Here is an 18,240-nt window from a genome sequence, read left to right on the forward strand (position 1 = left end):
TTGATACCTGCTGGTCAGGACTGGTTACTACAGCTTGTTGATACCTGCCTGTCAGGACTGGTTACTACAGCTTGTTGATACCTGCCTGTCAGGACTGGTTACTACAGCTTGTTGATACCTGCTGGTCAGGACTGGTTACTACAGCTTGTTGATACCTGCCTGTCAGGGCTGGTTACTACAGCTTGTTGATACCTGCTTTTCAGGACTGGTTACTACAGCTTGTTGATACCTGCTGGTCAGGACTGGTTACTACAGCTTGTTGATACCTGCTGGTCAGGACTGGTTACTACAGCTTGTTGATACCTGCTGGTCAGGACTGGTTACTACAGCTTGTTGATACCTGCTGGTCAGGACTGGTTACTACAGCTTGTTGATACCTGCTGGTCAGGACTGGTTACTACAGCTTGTTGATACCTGCCTGTCAGGACTGGTTACTACAGCTTGTTGATACCTGCCTGTCAGGACTGGTTACTACAGCTTGTTGATACCTGCTGGTCAGGACTGGTTACTACAGCTTGTTGATACCTGCCTGTCAGGGCTGGTTACTACAGCTTGTTGATACCTGCTGGTCAGGACTGGTTACTACAGCTTGTTGATACCTGCTGGTCAGGACTGGTTACTACAGCTTGTTGATACCTGCTGGTCAGGACTGGTTACTACAGCTTGTTGATACCTGCTGGTCAGGACTGGTTACTACAGCTTGTTGATACCTGCTGGTCAGGACTGGTTACTACAGCTTGTTGATACCTGCTGGTCAGGACTGGTTACTACAGCTTGTTGATACCTGCTGGTCAGGACTGGTTACTACAGCTTGTTGACTCCTGCCTGTCAGGGCTGGTTACTACAGCTTGTTGACTCCTGCCTGTCAGGACTGGTTACTACAGCTTGTTGATACCTGCCTGTCAGGACTGGTTACTACAGCTTGTTGATACCTGCTGGTCAGGACTGGTTACTACAGCCTGTTGACGCTTGCCTGTCAGGGCTGGTTACTACAGCTTGTTGATACCTGCTGGTCAGGACTGGTTACTACAGCTTGTTTACACCTGCCTGTCAGGCCTGGTTACTACAGCTTGTTGACGCTTGCCTGTCAGGGCTGGTTACTACAGCTTGTTGATACCTGCTGGTCAGGACTGGTTACTACAGCTTGTTTACACCTGCCTGTCAGGCCTGGTTACTACAGCTTGTTGACGCTTGCCTGTCAGGGCTGGTTACTACAGCTTGTTGATACCTGCTGGTCAGGACTGGTTACTACAGCTTGTTTACACCTGCCTGTCAGGACTGGTTACTACAGCTTGTTGATGCCTGCCTGTCAGGACTGGTTACTACAGCTTGTTTACACCTGCCTGTCAGGGCTGGTTACTACAGCTTGTTGACGCCTGCCTGTCAGGGCTGGTTACTACAGCTTGTTGATACCTGCTGGTCAGGACTGGTTACTACAGCTTGTTGATACCTGCTGGTCAGGACTGGTTACTACAGCTTGATGATACCTGCTGGTCAGGACTGGTTACTACAGCTTGTTGATTGATACCTGCTGGTCAGGCCTGGTTACTACAGCTTGTTGACTGACGCCTGCTGGTCAGGACTGGTTACTACAGCTTGATGATACCTGCTGGTCAGGACTGGTTACTACAGCTTGATGATACCTGCTGGTCAGGACTGGTTACTACAGCTTGTTGATACCTGCTGGTCAGGACTGGTTACTACAGCTTGTTGATACCTGCTGGTCAGGACTGGTTACTACAGCTTGTTGATACCTGCTGGTCAGGACTGGTTACTACAGCTTGTTGATACCTGCTGGTCAGGACTGGTGACTACAGCTTGTTGATACCTGCCTGTCAGGCCTGGTTACTACAGCTTGTTGATACCTGCTGGTCAGGCCTGGTTACTACAGCTTGTTGATACCTGCTGGTCAGGCCTGGTTACTACAGCTTGTTGATACCTGCTGGTCAGGCCTGGTTACTACAGCTTGTTGATACCTGCTGGTCAGGACTGGTTACTACAGCTTGTTGATACCTGCCTGTCAGGACTGGTTACTACAGCTTGTTTCCACCTGCCTGTCAGGACTGGTTACTACAGCTTGTTGATACCTGCCTGTCAGGCCTGGTTACTACAGCTTGTTGATACCTGCTGGTCAGGACTGGTTACTACAGCTTGTTGATACCTGCTGGTCAGGACTGGTTACTACAGATTGTTGATACCTGCTGGTCAGGACTGGTTACTACAGCTTGTTGATACCTGCTGGTCAGGACTGGTTACTACAGCTTGTTGATACCTGCTGGTCAGGACTGGTTACTACAGATTGTTGATACCTGCTGGTCAGGACTGGTTACTACAGCTTGTTGATACCTGCTGGTCAGGACTGGTTACTACAGCTTGTTGATACCTGCTGGTCAGGACTGGTTACTACAGCTTGTTGATACCTGCCTGTCAGGACTGGTTACTACAGCTTGTTGATACCTGCTGGTCAGGACTGGTTACTACAGCTTGTTGATACCTGCTGGTCAGGACTGGTTACTACAGCTTGTTGATACCTGCTGGTCAGGACTGGTTACTACAGCTTGTTGACGCCTGCCTGTCAGGACTGGTTACTACAGCTTGTTGACGCCTGCTGGTCAGGACTGGTTACTACAGCTTGTTGATACCTGCTGGTCAGGACTGGTTACTACAGCTTGTTGATACCTGCTGGTCAGGACTGGTTACTACAGCTTGTTGATACCTGCTGGTCAGGACTGGTTACTACAGCTTGTTGATACCTGCTGGTCAGGACTGGTTACTACAGCTTGTTGATACCTGCTGGTCAGGACTGGTTACTACAGCCTGTTGACGCCTGCCTGTCAGGGCTGGTTACTACAGCTTGTTGATACCTGCTGGTCAGGACTGGTTACTACAGCTTGTTGATACCTGCTGGTCAGGACTGGTTACTACAGCTTGTTGATACCTGCTGGTCAGGACTGGTTACTACAGCTTGTTGATACCTGCCTGTCAGGACTGGTTACTACAGCTTGTTGATACCTGCCTGTCAGGACTGGTTACTACAGCTTGTTGATACCTGCTGGTCAGGACTGGTTACTACAGCTTGTTGATACCTGCCTGTCAGGGACTGGTTACTACAGCTTGTTGATACCTGCTGGTCAGGACTGGTTACTACAGCTTGTTGATACCTGCTGGTCAGGACTGGTTACTACAGCTTGTTGATACCTGCTGGTCAGGACTGGTTACTACAGCTTGTTGATACCTGCTGGTCAGGACTGGTTACTACAGCTTGTTGATACCTGCTGGTCAGGACTGGTTACTACAGCTTGTTGATACCTGCTGGTCAGGACTGGTTACTACAGCTTGTTGATACCTGCCTGTCAGGACTGGTTACTACAGCTTGTTGATACCTGCCTGTCAGGACTGGTTACTACAGCTTGTTGATACCTGCTGGTCAGGACTGGTTACTACAGCTTGTTGATACCTGCCTGTCAGGGCTGGTTACTACAGCTTGTTGATACCTGCTGGTCAGGACTGGTTACTACAGCTTGTTGATACCTGCTGGTCAGGACTGGTTACTACAGCTTGTTGATACCTGCTGGTCAGGACTGGTTACTACAGCTTGTTGATACCTGCTGGTCAGGACTGGTTACTACAGCTTGTTGATACCTGCTGGTCAGGACTGGTTACTACAGCTTGTTGACTACCTGCCTGTCAGGGCTGGTTACTACAGCTTGTTGATTCCTGCCTGTCAGGGCTGGTTACTACAGCTTGTTGATACCTGCTGGTCAGGACTGGTTACTACAGCTTGTTGATACCTGCTGGTCAGGACTGGTTACTACAGCTTGTTGATACCTGCTGGTCAGGACTGGTTACTACAGCTTGTTGATACCTGCTGGTCAGGACTGGTTACTACAGCTTGTTGATACCTGCTGGTCAGGACTGGTTACTACAGCTTGTTGATACCTGCTGGTCAGGACTGGTTACTACAGCTTGTTGATACCTGCCTGTCACCTGCTGGTCAGGACTGGTTACTACAGCTTGTTGATACCTGCTGGTCAGGCCTGGTTACTACAGCTTGTTGATACCTGCTGGTCAGGCCTGGTTACTACAGCTTGTTGATACCTGCTGCTGGTCAGCTTGTTGATACCTGCCTGGTTACTACAGCTTGTTGATACCTGCTGGTCAGGCCTGGTTACTACAGCTTGTTGATACCTGCTGGTCAGGACTGGTTACTACAGCTTGTTGATACCTGCCTGGTCAGGACTGGTTACTACAGCTTGTTTCTGGTTACCTGCCTGTCAGGACTGGTTACTACAGCTTGTTGATACCTGCCTGTCAGGCCTGGTTACTACAGCTTGTTGATACCTGCTGGTCAGGACTGGTTACTACAGCTTGTTGATACCTGCTGGTCAGGACTGGTTACTACAGCTTGTTGATACCTGCTGGTCAGGACTGGTTACTACAGCTTGTTGATACCTGCTGGTCAGGACTGGTTACTACAGCTTGTTGATACCTGCTGGTCAGGACTGGTTACTACAGATTGTTGATACCTGCTGGTCAGGACTGGTTACTACAGCTTGTTGATACCTGCTGGTCAGGACTGGTTACTACAGCTTGTTGATACCTGCTGGTCAGGACTGGTTACTACAGCTTGTTGATACCTGCCTGGTCAGGACTGGTTACTACAGCTTGTTGATACCTGCTGGTCAGGACTGGTTACTACAGCTTGTTGATACCTGCTGGTCAGGACTGGTTACTACAGCTTGTTGATACCTGCTGGTCAGGACTGGTTACTACAGCTTGTTGATACCTGCCTGGTCAGGACTGCCTGTCAGGACTGGTTACTACAGCTTGTTGACGCCTGCTGGTCAGGACTGGTTACTACAGCTTGTTGATACCTGCTGGTCAGGACTGGTTACTACAGCTTGTTGATACCTGCTGGTCAGGACTGGTTACTACAGCTTGTTGATACCTGCTGGTCAGGACTGGTTACTACAGCTTGTTGATACCTGCTGGTCAGGACTGGTTACTACAGCTTGTTGATACCTGCTGGTCAGGACTGGTTACTACAGCCTGTTGACGCCTGCCTGTCAGGGCTGGTTACTACAGCTTGTTGATACCTGCTGGTCAGGACTGGTTACTACAGCTTGTTGATACCTGCTGGTCAGGACTGGTTACTACAGCTTGTTGATACCTGCTGGTCAGGATTGGTTACTACAGCTTGTTGATACCTGCCTGTCAGGACTGGTTACTACAGCTTGTTGATACCTGCCTGTCAGGACTGGTTACTACAGCTTGTTGATACCTGCTGGTCAGGACTGGTTACTACAGCTTGTTGATACCTGCCTGTCAGGGCTGGTTACTACAGCTTGTTGATACCTGCTGGTCAGGACTGGTTACTACAGCTTGTTGATACCTGCTGGTCAGGACTGGTTACTACAGCTTGTTGATACCTGCTGGTCAGGACTGGTTACTACAGCTTGTTGATACCTGCTGGTCAGGACTGGTTACTACAGCTTGTTGATACCTGCTGGTCAGGACTGGTTACTACAGCTTGTTGATACCTGCTGGTCAGGACTGGTTACTACAGCTTGTTGATACCTGCCTGTCAGGACTGGTTACTACAGCTTGTTGATACCTGCCTGTCAGGACTGGTTACTACAGCTTGTTGATACCTGCTGGTCAGGACTGGTTACTACAGCTTGTTGATACCTGCCTGTCAGGGCTGGTTACTACAGCTTGTTGATACCTGCTGGTCAGGACTGGTTACTACAGCTTGTTGATACCTGCTGGTCAGGACTGGTTACTACAGCTTGTTGATACCTGCTGGTCAGGACTGGTTACTACAGCTTGTTGATACCTGCTGGTCAGGACTGGTTACTACAGCTTGTTGATACCTGCTGGTCAGGACTGGTTACTACAGCTTGTTGACTCCTGCCTGTCAGGGCTGGTTACTACAGCTTGTTGACGCCTGCCTGTCAGGGCTGGTTACTACAGCTTGTTGATACCTGCTGGTCAGGACTGGTTACTACAGCTTGTTGATACCTGCTGGTCAGGACTGGTTACTACAGCTTGTTGATACCTGCTGGTCAGGACTGGTTACTACAGCTTGTTGATACCTGCTGGTCAGGACTGGTTACTACAGCTTGTTGATACCTGCTGGTCAGGACTGGTTACTACAGCTTGTTGATACCTGCTGGTCAGGACTGGTTACTACAGCTTGTTGACTCCTGCCTGTCAGGGCTGGTTACTACAGCTTGTTGATACCTGCTGGTCAGGACTGGTTACTACAGCCTGTTGACGCCTGCCTGTCAGGGCTGGTTACTACAGCTTGTTGATACCTGCTGGTCAGGACTGGTTACTACAGCTTGTTGATACCTGCTGGTCAGGACTGGTTACTACAGCCTGTTGACGCCTGCCTGTCAGGGCTGGTTACTACAGCTTGTTGATACCTGCTGGTCAGGACTGGTTACTACAGCTTGTTTACACCTGCCTGTCAGGCCTGGTTACTACAGCTTGTTGACGCCTGCCTGTCAGGGCTGGTTACTACAGCTTGTTGATACCTGCTGGTCAGGACTGGTTACTACAGCTTGATGATACCTGCTGGTCAGGACTGGTTACTACAGCTTGTTGACGCCTGCCTGTCAGGACTGGTTACTACAGCTTGATGATACCTGCTGGTCAGGACTGGTTACTACAGCTTGTTGATTGATACCTGCTGGTCAGGCCTGGTTACTACAGCTTGTTGACTGACGCCTGCTGGTCAGGACTGGTTACTACAGCTTGATGATACCTGCTGGTCAGGACTGGTTACTACAGCTTGATGATACCTGCTGGTCAGGACTGGTTACTACAGCTTGTTGATACCTGCTGGTCAGGACTGGTTACTACAGCTTGTTGATACCTGCTGGTCAGGACTGGTTACTACAGCTTGTTGATACCTGCTGGTCAGGACTGGTTACTACAGCTTGTTGATACCTGCTGGTCAGGACTGGTTACTACAGCTTGTTGATACCTGCTGGTCAGGACTGGTTACTACAGCTTGTTGATACCTGCCTGTCAGGACTGGTTACTACAGCTTGTTGATACCTGCTGGTCAGGACTGGTTACTACAGCTTGTTGATACCTGCTGGTCAGGACTGGTTACTACAGCTTGTTGATACCTGCTGGTCAGGACTGGTGACTACAGCTTGTTGATACCTGCCTGTCAGGCCTGGTTACTACAGCTTGTTGACGCCTGCCTGTCAGGACTGGTTACTACAGCTTGTTGATACCTGCCTGTCAGGACTGGTTACTACAGCTTGTTGATACCTGCCTGTCAGGCCTGGTTACTACAGCTTGTTGATACCTGCCTGTCAGGACTGGTTACTACAGCTTGTTGATACCTGCCTGTCAGGACTAGTTACTACAGCTTGTTTCCACCTGCCTGTCAGGCCTGGTTACTACAGCTTATTGATACCTGCCTGTCAGGACTGGTTACTACAGCTTGTTGATACCTGCCTGTCAGGACTGGTTACTACAGCTTGTTGATACCTGCCTGTCAGGACTAGTTACTACAGCTTGTTTCCACCTGCCTGTCAGGCCTGGTTACTACAGCTTATTGATACCTGCCTGTCAGGACTGGTTACTACAGCTTGTTGATACCTGCCTGTCAGGACTGGTTACTACAGCTTGTTGATACCTGCCTGTCAGGCCTGGTTACTACAGCGTGTTGATACCTGCCTGTCAGGACTGGTTACTACAGCTTGTTGATACCTGCCTGTCAGGACTAGTTACTACAGCTTGTTTCCACCTGCCTGTCAGGCCTGGTTACTACAGCTTGTTGATACCTGCCTGTCAGGACTGGTTACTACAGCTTGTTGATACCTGCCTGTCAGGCCTGGTTACTACAGCTTGTTGATACCTGCCTGTCAGGACTGGTTACTACAGCTTGTTGATACCTGCCTGTCAGGCCTGGTTACTACAGCTTGTTGATACCTGCCTGTCAGGACTGGTTACTACAGCTTGTTGATACCTGCCTGTCAGGACTGGTTACTACAGCTTGTTGATACCTGCCTGTCAGGACTGGTTACTACAGCTTGTTGATACCTGCCTGTCAGGCCTGGTTACTACAGCTTGTTGATACCTGCCTGTCAGGACTGGTTACTACAGCTTGTTGATACCTGCCTGTCAGGACTGGTTACTACAGCTTGTTGATACCTGCCTGTCAGGACTGGTTACTACAGCTTGTTGATACCTGCCTGTCAGGCCTGGTTACTACAGCTTGTTGATACCTGCCTGTCAGGCCTGTTTACTTCAGCTTGTTTCCACCTGCCTGTCAGGCCTGGTTACTACAGCTTGTTGATACCTGCCTGTCAGGCCTGTTTACTTCAGCTTGTTGATACCTGCCTGTCAGGACTGGTTACTACAGCTTGTTGACGCCTGCCTGTCAGGACTGGTTACTACAGCTTGTTGACGCCTGCCTGTCAGGACTGGTTACTACAGCTTGTTGATACCTGCCTGTCAGGACTGGTTACTACAGCTTGTTGATACCTGCTGGTCAGGACTGGTTACTACAGCTTGTTGACGCCTGCCTGTCAGGACTGGTTACTACAGCTTGTTGATACCTGCCTGTCAGGACTGGTTACTACAGCTTGTTGATACCTGCCTGTCAGGCCTGGTTACTACAGCTTGTTGATACCTGCCTGTCAGGACTGGTTACTACAGCTTGTTGATACCTGCCTGTCAGGACTGGTTACTACAGCTTGTTGATACCTGCCTGTCAGGACTGGTTACTACAGCTTGTTGATACCTGCCTGTCAGGCCTGGTTACTACAGCTTGTTGATACCTGCCTGTCAGGACTGGTTACTACAGCTTGTTGATACCTGCCTGTCAGGACTGGTTACTACAGCTTGTTGATACCTGCCTGTCAGGACTGGTTACTACAGCTTGTTGATACCTGCCTGTCAGGCCTGGTTACTACAGCTTGTTGATACCTGCCTGTCAGGCCTGTTTACTTCAGCTTGTTTCCACCTGCCTGTCAGGCCTGGTTACTACAGCTTGTTGATACCTGCCTGTCAGGCCTGTTTACTTCAGCTTGTTGATACCTGCCTGTCAGGACTGGTTACTACAGCTTGTTGACGCCTGCCTGTCAGGACTGGTTACTACAGCTTGTTGACGCCTGCCTGTCAGGACTGGTTACTACAGCTTGTTGATACCTGCCTGTCAGGACTGGTTACTACAGCTTGTTGATACCTGCTGGTCAGGACTGGTTACTACAGCTTGTTTCCACCTGCCTGTCAGGCCTGGTTACTACAGCTTGTTGATACCTGCTGGTCAGGACTGGTTACTACAGCTTGTTGATACCTGCTGGTCAGGACTGGTTACTACAGCTTGTTGACGCCTGCCTGTCAGGACTGGTTACTACAGCTTGTTGACGCCTGCCTGTCAGGACTGGTTACTACAGCTTGTTGACGCCTGCCTGTCAGGACTGGTTACTTCAGCTTGTTGATACCTGCTGGTCAGGACTGGTTACTACAGCTTGTTTCCACCTGCCTGTCAGGACTGGTTACTACAGCTTGTTGACGCCTGCCTGTCAGGACTGGTTACTACAGCTTGTTGACGCCTGCCTGTTAGGACTGGTTACTACAGCTTGTTGACGCCTGCCTGTCAGGACTGGTTACTACAGCTTGTTGACGCCTGCCTGTTAGGACTGGTTACTACAGCTTGTTTCCACCTGCCTGTCAGGACTGGTTACTACAGCTTGTTGACGCCTGCCTGTCAGGACTGGTTACTACAGCTTGTTGACGCCTGCCTGTCAGGACTGGTTACTACAGCTTGTTGACGCCTGCCTGTCAGGACTGGTTACTTCAGCTTGTTTCCACCTGCCTGTCAGGACTGGTTACTACAGCTTGTTGATACCTGCTGGTCAGGACTGGTTACTACAGCTTGTTGACGCCTGCCTGTCAGGACTGGTTACTACAGCTTGTTGACGCCTGCCTGTCAGGACTGGTTACTTCAGCTTGTTTCCACCTGCCTGTCAGGACTGGTTACTTCAGCTTGTTGACGCCTGCCTGTCAGGACTGGTTACTTCAGCTTGTTTCCACCTGCCTGTCAGGACTGGTTACTACAGCTTGTTGATACCTGCTGGTCAGGACTGGTTACTACAGCTTGTTTCCACCTGCCTGTCAGGCCTGGTTACTACAGCTTGTTGATACCTGCTGGTCAGGACTGGTTACTACAGCTTGTTTACACCTGCCTGTTAGGACTGGTTACTACAGCTTGTTGACGCCTGCCTGTCAGGACTGGTTACTACAGCTTGTTGATACCTGCTGGTCAGGACTGGTTACTTCAGCTTGTTTCCACCTGCCTGTCAGGACTGGTTACTACAGCTTGTTTCCACCTGCCTGTCAGGCCTGTTTACTTCAGCTTGTTTCCACCTGCCTGTCAGGACTGGTTACTACAGCTTGTTTCCACCTGCCTGTCAGGCCTGGTTACTACAGCTTGTTGATACCTGCTGGTCAGGACTGGTTACTACAGCTTGTTTACACCTGCCTGTTAGGACTGGTTACTACAGCTTGTTGATACCTGCTGGTCAGACCTGGTTACTACAGCTTGTTTCCACCTGCCTGTCAGGCCTGGTTACTACAGCTTGTTGACGCCTGCCTGTCAGGACTGGTTACTACAGCTTGTTGATACCTGCCTGTCAGGACTGGTTACTACAGCTTGTTTCCACCTGCCTGTCAGGCCTGGTTACTACAGCTTGTTGACGCCTGCCTGTCAGGACTGGTTACTACAGCTTGTTGATACCTGCCTGTCAGGCCTGGTTACTACAGCTTGTTTCCACCTGCCTGTCAGGACTGGTTACTACAGCTTGTTTCCACCTGCCTGTCAGGCCTGGTTACTACAGCTTGTTTCCACCTGCCTGTCAGGCCTGGTTACTACAGCTTGTTTCCACCTGCCTGTCAGACCTGGTTACTACAGCTTGTTGATACCTGCTGGTCAGGCCTGGTTACTACAGCTTGTTGATACCTGCCTGTCAGGACTGGTTACTATAGCTTGTTGATACCTGCTGGTCAGGCCTGGTTACTACAGCTTGTTGACGCCTGCCTGTCAGGCCTGGTTACTACAGCTTCTTGATACCTGCCTGTCAGGACTGGTTACTACAGCTTGTTGATACCTGCCTGTCAGGACTGGTTACTACAGCTTGTTTCCACCTGCCTGTCAGGCCTGGTTACTACAGCTTGTTGACACCTGCCTGTCAGGCCTGGTTACTACAGCTTGTTTCCACCTGCCTGTCAGGCCTGGTTACTACAGCTTGTTGATACCTGCTGGTCAGGACTGGTTACTACAGCTTGTTGATACCTGCCTGTCAGGACTGGTTACTACAGCTTGTTGATACCTGCCTGTCAGGACTGGTTACTACAGCTTGTTTCCACCTGCCTGTCAGGCCTGGTTACTACAGCTTGTTGACGCCTGCCTGTCAGGCCTGGTTACTACAGCTTGTTTCCACCTGCCTGTCAGGCCTGGTTACTACAGCTTGTTGATACCTGCTGGTCAGGACTGGTTACTACAGCTTGTTGACGCCTGCCTGTCAGGACTGGTTACTACAGCTTGTTTCCACCTGCCTGTCAGGCCTGGTTACTACAGCTTGTTTCCACCTGCCTGTCAGGCCTGGTTACTACAGCTTGTTTCCACCTGCCTGTCAGGACTGGTTACTACAGCTTGTTGACGCCTGCCTGTCAGGCCTGGTTACTACAGCTTGTTGATACCTGCCTGTCAGGCCTGGTTACTACAGCGTGTTGATACCTGCCTGTCAGGACTGGTTACTACAGCTTGTTGATACCTGCCTGTCAGGACTAGTTACTACAGCTTGTTTCCACCTGCCTGTCAGGCCTGGTTACTACAGCTTGTTGATACCTGCCTGTCAGGACTGGTTACTACAGCTTGTTGATACCTGCCTGTCAGGCCTGGTTACTACAGCTTGTTGATACCTGCCTGTCAGGACTGGTTACTACAGCTTGTTGATACCTGCCTGTCAGGACTGGTTACTACAGCTTGTTGATACCTGCCTGTCAGGACTGGTTACTACAGCTTGTTGATACCTGCCTGTCAGGCCTGGTTACTACAGCTTGTTGATACCTGCCTGTCAGGACTGGTTACTACAGCTTGTTGATACCTGCCTGTCAGGACTGGTTACTACAGCTTGTTGATACCTGCCTGTCAGGACTGGTTACTACAGCTTGTTGATACCTGCCTGTCAGGCCTGGTTACTACAGCTTGTTGATACCTGCCTGTCAGGCCTGTTTACTTCAGCTTGTTGACGCCTGCCTGTCAGGACTGGTTACTTCAGCTTGTTTCCACCTGCCTGTCAGGACTGGTTACTTCAGCTTGTTTCCACCTGCCTGTCAGGCCTGGTTACTACAGCTTGTTGATACCTGCCTGTCAGGCCTGTTTACTTCAGCTTGTTGACGCCTGCCTGTCAGGACTGGTTACTACAGCTTGTTGACGCCTGCCTGTCAGGACTGGTTACTACAGCTTGTTGATACCTGCCTGTCAGGACTGGTTACTACAGCTTGTTGATACCTGCTGGTCAGGACTGGTTACTACAGCTTGTTTCCACCTGCCTGTCAGGCCTGGTTACTACAGCTTGTTGATACCTGCTGGTCAGGACTGGTTACTACAGCTTGTTTACACCTGCCTGTTAGGACTGGTTACTACAGCTTGTTGACGCCTGCCTGTCAGGACTGGTTACTACAGCTTGTTGACGCCTGCCTGTCAGGACTGGTTACTACAGCTTGTTGACGCCTGCCTGTCAGGACTGGTTACTACAGCTTGTTGACGCCTGCCTGTCAGGACTGGTTACTACAGCTTGTTGACGCCTGCCTGTTAGGACTGGTTACTACAGCTTGTTGACGCCTGCCTGTCAGGACTGGTTACTACAGCTTGTTGACGCCTGCCTGTCAGGACTGGTTACTACAGCTTGTTGACGCCTGCCTGTCAGGACTGGTTACTACAGCTTGTTGACGCCTGCCTGTCAGGACTGGTTACTACAGCTTGTTGACGCCTGCCTGTCAGGACTGGTTACTTCAGCTTGTTGATACCTGCTGGTCAGGACTGGTTACTACAGCTTGTTTCCACCTGCCTGTCAGGACTGGTTACTACAGCTTGTTGACGCCTGCCTGTCAGGACTGGTTACTACAGCTTGTTGACGCCTGCCTGTTAGGACTGGTTACTACAGCTTGTTGACGCCTGCCTGTCAGGACTGGTTACTACAGCTTGTTGACGCCTGCCTGTTAGGACTGGTTACTACAGCTTGTTTCCACCTGCCTGTCAGGACTGGTTACTACAGCTTGTTGACGCCTGCCTGTCAGGACTGGTTACTACAGCTTGTTGACGCCTGCCTGTTAGGACTGGTTACTACAGCTTGTTGACGCCTGCCTGTCAGGACTGGTTACTACAGCTTGTTGACGCCTGCCTGTTAGGACTGGTTACTACAGCTTGTTGACGCCTGCCTGTCAGGACTGGTTACTACAGCTTGTTGACGCCTGCCTGTCAGGACTGGTTACTACAGCTTGTTGACGCCTGCCTGTCAGGACTGGTTACTACAGCTTGTTGACGCCTGCCTGTCAGGACTGGTTACTTCAGCTTGTTTCCACCTGCCTGTCAGGACTGGTTACTACAGCTTGTTGATACCTGCTGGTCAGGACTGGTTATTACAGCTTGTTGACGCCTGCCTGTCAGGACTGGTTACTTCAGCTTGTTTCCACCTGCCTGTCAGGACTGGTTACTTCAGCTTGTTGACGCCTGCCTGTCAGGACTGGTTACTTCAGCTTGTTTCCACCTGCCTGTCAGGACTGGTTACTACAGCTTGTTGATACCTGCTGGTCAGGACTGGTTACTACAGCTTGTTTCCACCTGCCTGTCAGGCCTGGTTACTACAGCTTGTTGATACCTGCTGGTCAGGACTGGTTACTACAGCTTGTTTACACCTGCCTGTTAGGACTGGTTACTACAGCTTGTTGACGCCTGCCTGTCAGGACTGGTTACTACAGCTTGTTGATACCTGCTGGTCAGGACTGGTTACTTCAGCTTGTTTCCACCTGCCTGTCAGGACTGGTTACTACAGCTTGTTTCCACCTGCCTGTCAGGCCTGTTTACTTCAGCTTGTTTCCACCTGCCTGTCAGGACTGGTTACTACAGCTTGTTTCCACCTGCCTGTCAGGCCTGGTTACTACAGCTTGTTGATACCTGCTGGTCAGGACTGGTTACTACAGCTTGTTTACACCTGCCTGTTAGGACTGGTTACTACAGCTTGTTGATACCTGCTGGTCAGACCTGGTTACTACAGCTTGTTTCCACCTGCCTGTCAGGCCTGGTTACTACAGCTTGTTGACGCCTGCCTGTCAGGACTGGTTACTACAGCTTGTTGATACCTGCCTGTCAGGACTGGTTACTACAGCTTGTTTCCACCTGCCTGTCAGGCCTGGTTACTACAGCTTGTTGACGCCTGCCTGTCAGGACTGGTTACTACAGCTTGTTGATACCTGCCTGTCAGGCCTGGTTACTACAGCTTGTTTCCACCTGCCTGTCAGGACTGGTTACTACAGCTTGTTTCCACCTGCCTGTCAGGCCTGGTTACTACAGCTTGTTGATACCTGCCTGTCAGGACTGGTTACTACAGCTTGTTGACGCCTGCCTGTCAGGACTGGTTACTTCAGCTTGTTTCCACCTGCCTGTCAGGACTGGTTACTTCAGCTTGTTGACGCCTGCCTGTCAGGACTGGTTACTTCAGCTTGTTTCCACCTGCCTGTCAGGACTGGTTACTACAGCTTGTTGATACCTGCTGGTCAGGACTGGTTACTACAGCTTGTTTCCACCTGCCTGTCAGGCCTGGTTACTACAGCTTGTTGATACCTGCTGGTCAGGACTGGTTACTACAGCTTGTTTACACCTGCCTGTTAGGACTGGTTACTACAGCTTGTTGACGCCTGCCTGTCAGGACTGGTTACTACAGCTTGTTGATACCTGCTGGTCAGGACTGGTTACTTCAGCTTGTTTCCACCTGCCTGTCAGGACTGGTTACTACAGCTTGTTTCCACCTGCCTGTCAGGCCTGTTTACTTCAGCTTGTTTCCACCTGCCTGTCAGGACTGGTTACTACAGCTTGTTTCCACCTGCCTGTCAGGCCTGGTTACTACAGCTTGTTGATACCTGCTGGTCAGGACTGGTTACTACAGCTTGTTTACACCTGCCTGTTAGGACTGGTTACTACAGCTTGTTGATACCTGCTGGTCAGACCTGGTTACTACAGCTTGTTGACGCCTGCCTGTCAGGACTGGTTACTACAGCTTGTTGATACCTGCCTGTCAGGACTGGTTACTACAGCTTGTTTCCACCTGCCTGTCAGGCCTGGTTACTACAGCTTGTTGACGCCTGCCTGTCAGGACTGGTTACTACAGCTTGTTGATACCTGCCTGTCAGGCCTGGTTACTACAGCTTGTTTCCACCTGCCTGTCAGGACTGGTTACTACAGCTTGTTTCCACCTGCCTGTCAGGCCTGGTTACTACAGCTTGTTGATACCTGCCTGTCAGGACTGGTTACTACAGCTTGTTGACGCCTGCCTGTCAGGACTGGTTACTTCAGCTTGTTTCCACCTGCCTGTCAGGACTGGTTACTTCAGCTTGTTGACGCCTGCCTGTCAGGACTGGTTACTTCAGCTTGTTTCCACCTGCCTGTCAGGACTGGTTACTACAGCTTGTTGATACCTGCTGGTCAGGACTGGTTACTACAGCTTGTTTCCACCTGCCTGTCAGGCCTGGTTACTACAGCTTGTTGATACCTGCTGGTCAGGACTGGTTACTACAGCTTGTTTACACCTGCCTGTTAGGACTGGTTACTACAGCTTGTTGACGCCTGCCTGTCAGGACTGGTTACTACAGCTTGTTGATACCTGCTGGTCAGGACTGGTTACTTCAGCTTGTTTCCACCTGCCTGTCAGGACTGGTTACTACAGCTTGTTTCCACCTGCCTGTCAGGCCTGTTTACTTCAGCTTGTTTCCACCTGCCTGTCAGGACTGGTTACTACAGCTTGTTTCCACCTGCCTGTCAGGCCTGGTTACTACAGCTTGTTGATACCTGCTGGTCAGGACTGGTTACTACAGCTTGTTTACACCTGCCTGTTAGGACTGGTTACTACAGCTTGTTGATACCTGCTGGTCAGACCTGGTTACTACAGCTTGTTTCCACCTGCCTGTCAGGCCTGGTTACTACAGCTTGTTGACGCCTGCCTGTCAGGACTGGTTACTACAGCTTGTTGATACCTGCCTGTCAGGACTGGTTACTACAGCTTGTTTCCACCTGCCTGTCAGGCCTGGTTACTACAGCTTGTTGACGCCTGCCTGTCAGGACTGGTTACTACAGCTTGTTGATACCTGCCTGTCAGGCCTGGTTACTACAGCTTGTTTCCACCTGCCTGTCAGGACTGGTTACTACAGCTTGTTTCCACCTGCCTGTCAGGCCTGGTTACTACAGCTTGTTTCCACCTGCCTGTCAGGCCTGGTTACTACAGCTTGTTTCCACCTGCCTGTCAGGCCTGGTTACTACAGCTTGTTGATACCTGCTGGTCAGGCCTGGTTACTACAGCTTGTTGATACCTGCCTGTCAGGACTGGTTACTATAGCTTGTTGATACCTGCTGGTCAGGCCTGGTTACTACAGCTTGTTGACGCCTGCCTGTCAGGCCTGGTTACTACAGCTTCTTGATACCTGCCTGTCAGGACTGGTTACTACAGCTTGTTGATACCTGCCTGTCAGGACTGGTTACTACAGCTTGTTTCCACCTGCCTGTCAGGCCTGGTTACTACAGCTTGTTGACGCCTGCCTGTCAGGCCTGGTTACTACAGCTTGTTTCCACCTGCCTGTCAGGCCTGGTTACTACAGCTTGTTGATACCTGCTGGTCAGGACTGGTTACTACAGCTTGTTGATACCTGCCTGTCAGGACTGGTTACTACAGCTTGTTGATACCTGCCTGTCAGGACTGGTTACTACAGCTTGTTTCCACCTGCCTGTCAGGCCTGGTTACTACAGCTTGTTGACGCCTGCCTGTCAGGCCTGGTTACTACAGCTTGTTTCCACCTGCCTGTCAGGCCTGGTTACTACAGCTTGTTGATACCTGCTGGTCAGGACTGGTTACTACAGCTTGTTGACGCCTGCCTGTCAGGACTGGTTACTACAGCTTGTTTCCACCTGCCTGTCAGGCCTGGTTACTACAGCTTGTTTCCACCTGCCTGTCAGGACTGGTTACTACAGCTTGTTGACGCCTGCCTGTCAGGCCTGGTTACTACAGCTTGTTGACGCCTGCCTGTCAGGCCTGGTTACTACATCTTGTTGATACCTGCCTGTCAGGACTGGTTACTACAGCTTGTTGACGCCTGCCTGTCAGGCCTGGTTACTACAGCTTCTTGATACCTGCCTGTCAGGACTGGTTACTACAGCTTGTTGATACCTGCCTGTCAGGACTGGTTACTACAGCTTGTTTCCACCTGCCTGTCAGGCCTGGTTACTACAGCTTGTTGACGCCTGCCTGTCAGGACTGGTTACTACAGCTTGTTTCCACCTGCCTGTCAGGCCTGGTTACTACAGCTTGTTGACGCCTGCCTGTCAGGCCTGGTTACTACAGCTTGTTGACGCCTGCCTGTCAGGCCTGGTTACTACAGCTTGTTGATACCTGCCTGTCAGGACTGGTTACTACAGCTTGTTTCCACCTGCCTGTCAGGCCTGGTTACTACAGCTTGTTGACGCCTGCCTGTCAGGACTGGTTACTACAGCTTGTTGATACCTGCCTGTCAGGCCTGGTTACTACAGCTTGTTTCCACCTGCCTGTCAGGACTGGTTACTACAGCTTGTTTCCACCTGCCTGTCAGGCCTGGTTACTACAGCTTGTTGACGCCTGCCTGTCAGGACTGGTTACTACAGCTTGTTGATACCTGCCTGTCAGGACTGGTTACTACAGCTTGTTGATACCTGCCTGTCAGGCCTGGTTACTACAGCGTGTTGATACCTGCCTGTCAGGACTGGTTACTACAGCTTGTTTCCACCTGCCTGTCAGGACTGGTTACTATAGCTTGTTGATACCTGCTGGTCAGGACTGGTTACTACAGCTTGTTGATACCTGCCTGTCAGGACTGGTTACTACAGCTTGATGATACCTGCCTGTCAGGGCTGGTTACTACAGCTTGTTGACGCCTGCCTGTCAGGCCTGGTTACTACAGCTTGTTGATACC

The sequence above is a fragment of the Oncorhynchus keta genome, chromosome 31 (assembly GCF_023373465.1).
Source record: "Oncorhynchus keta strain PuntledgeMale-10-30-2019 chromosome 31, Oket_V2, whole genome shotgun sequence".
In the NCBI taxonomy this organism is placed as follows: Eukaryota; Metazoa; Chordata; class Actinopteri; order Salmoniformes; family Salmonidae; genus Oncorhynchus; species Oncorhynchus keta.